A 3,120-nucleotide genomic window follows, 5' to 3' on the forward strand; every position below is an offset into this window, starting at 1 on the left:
CGAATTTCAATTCATTGTAAGCCTACAATAACCCAAAAAAAATAAAAGCGCAAAAGGGTCAAAGATTCAAAGTCATACACCAGTGTAGGCTCCCCTTGGACTATCCGGGAGCAAAGAACCGTAAGGAGAGTCGCGCACGAGATCGTCGGTGCCCCTAAGTGCGGCGTGGAGAGAGACCAAGGCGGCGCTGATGAGGACCGAAACGACGACGTTGAGCCAGACCTGAGTGAAAAAGAGTGCGACGAGGGTTACGACAGCGAGAACCCCGACGACGAGCCGTTGGTCGAGGGAGAGGCCGAAGACGCGATCGCGACGCTTGAGCGTCGCGAGAGACGCTTGAGCGTCGCGAGCGACCGACGCTTGAGCGTCGCGATCGCCAACGCTCGGCGTCGATCACCAACGGCGACGCTTGAGCGTCGTGATCGACGCTTGAGCGTCGCGATCGCCAACGCTCGGCGTCGATCGCCAACGGCGGCGCTCAAGCGTCGCGATCGCGACGCTTGAGCGTCGCCGTTGGCGATCGACTCTTCAGCGCTGGCGACCGGCGTCGATCGCGACGCTCGGTGTGGGTTGGAGTCTTGGCGTCGCCGTTGAGCTTCATCGGCGACGGCTGAGCTCAACGGCGACGGTGTTTGTGGTTTGTGTTTTTTTTTTTTTTTTTTTTTTTGACCGAAATGGCTCTGGGTTGAAATGTTTTGTGGCTTTGGGTTTCTTTTTGGTGTGCTATTAGTATTGAATGGCCCCAGGAAAAGAAAAAAAAAAAAAAGTTTGTCAAAAAATAAAGTGAGGAGGTCCTTAGGCCGCGTTTTTAGCTCAAAAAAACGCGGCCTAAGAACCTGTCTATGGCCTCATTTTTAAAATGCGGCCATAGTTAAGGAAAAAAAAATTTTTTTGCCAAAGAATAAAACACGGAGGTCCTTAGGCCGCGTTTTTGGCTCAAATAAACGCGGCCTAAGACCCCGTCTATGGCCACGCTTAAAAAACGTGGCCTAAGAACCTGTCTATGGCCTCATTTTTAAAATGCGGCCATAGTTAAGGAAAAAAAAAATTTTTTTTTGCCAAAGAATAAAACACGGAGGTCCTTAGGCCGCGTTTTTGGCTCAAATAAACGCGGCCTAAGATCCCGTCTATGGCCACGCTTAAAAAACGCGGCCTAAGAACCTGTCTATGGCCTCATTTTTAAAATGCAGCCATAGTTAAGGAAAAAAAAAAATTTTTTTGCCAAAGAATAAAACACGGAGGTCCTTAGGCCGCATTTTTGGCTCAAATAAACGCGGCCTAAGACCCCGTCTATGGCCACGCTTAAAAAACGCGGCCTAAGATCCCGTCTATGGCCCTGTTTTTATGAAACGCGGCTTCAGTCCATCTTGGGCCGCGTTTTTTTATAGCCACAGCTTAAAAAACGCGGCCTAAGACCCCCGCGTTTTGTAGTGAGGGCTTAGGTCTTTTGTATTAAAGGGTATCTCTATATGTTATATTAATTACTCAAGGAAGCTTCCTAAGATTTTTATCTCCTCAACAAGTGGTATCAAAACCCGTGGTGGTATGGGGCAAAGGAGACAAGGTTAACAAGATTCCTTTCGCAGTTGGAACGGGAACGGGGTGTGTGTACTTGAAGCCTTTTCTCAAATGGAGCAGGGCAGATCCCTTTTGCAGTTGGAGTGGGGACTGTATATTGCACCAAACAAGCTCATAAAGCTCCACACAAACGATCTTGGAAAAGGCCCAATAAAGAAGTATTATTACCAATTATGCTAGATAACGATGAAGTGTGAGGTTTCCATGGAGGATAAAATACGTGCATGGTTGACACGTGGAAGCCCATGGATGATGCACTAGTGAAGGGAAAGGCCCATTAGGTAAGGTGGAGTGAGTAGGACTTGTTTATGGCCTACAAAGAAATCTTGAAGTTCATAGAGAGGTAGAGACTTACATGTGAGGGGGAGGTTGTTGGGTTACACGTGTGAGTGAAGTCCCACATTGAATGAAGATGAGAAGAATGCTTGATTAATATAACATAATCAAGCACATACCCATTTGGCTTAGGCCTTTTGTGTTAAAATGTGTCTCTATATATTATATTAATTGTTCAAAGAAGCTCCCCAATGTGTTTATCTCTCCAACAAGATGGAGAAGAGAAAAAAAAAAATGGAGGTAAGGCCTGCTAGTCTATATTTACAATGAAAAACAAGTAATAAGAAATCATACATATAATGAGATATATGCATACTGGGAGAGATGAATAAAGGGTTAAAAGAGCTTATGATTTCTCGATTTTGGAAAGAGACAGATAGGGGCTTAGGTCTTCCTCCTTGTTGTAGCTTATGTTTGGGCCTTTTATTTTTCTTGGGTGCAAAAAAAGAAGGTTATTCAGCCAAAAAAAAAAAAAAAAAAAAAAAAAAAAAAAAAAAAAGCTTACAGTTATACTTTTGCTAGACCTGGTAAAATTGTTGTTTTCTGTCACCAATGTCCTACCTCCATAATCAACTATATGGTAGTATTTGTTTCACACTATTACACATCAATTTTTTGAACTAAAATTGTGAGTTGAAGACATGATTTCAATCTGAAATTCTGTCTTCAACTCAAAAAATGACTGTGTGTAACAAGTTTTATTTATCAACTATATATGAGTGTAGTGTGTTCACTATAAGAATAAGATGATTTAGAGAGAAACACATCTAATTAATCGATAGTTTGAATCTGAAAGCCTAACATAGAAATAATATGAGACTAAAGGATGAGTTTGGTTCAGCTTTTTCAAACTGTGCTTTTTGAAAAAGTGGCAGTTTTAAAAAGTGCGGTACAAAGTTGTATTTTTTTTAAAAGCAGAGTGCCAGGTGAAACGTGTATATTACCATCTTGGGTTCAACACACTATGGGCTCACATTTGGACCAAGCTTGGCCCAATGCCCAATAGTTAAAATTTGAATCAAACACTTACCCAATCCTTATAATCTACTTGTTTGATTTTAATCATCTCGAACAAGGCTTAGAGATATTATTAAATTATGGGTCTGGTTAATGGATATCCATAGACCAATTGTTAACACACTATTTAAGGAAAGTTATGACCCAAATTTTATGGAAAATAGAAAAAGTTGCCAAAATATTAATTGT

Source organism: Quercus robur, chromosome 2 (genome assembly GCF_932294415.1).
Source record: "Quercus robur chromosome 2, dhQueRobu3.1, whole genome shotgun sequence".
NCBI lineage: Eukaryota > Viridiplantae > Streptophyta > Magnoliopsida > Fagales > Fagaceae > Quercus > Quercus robur.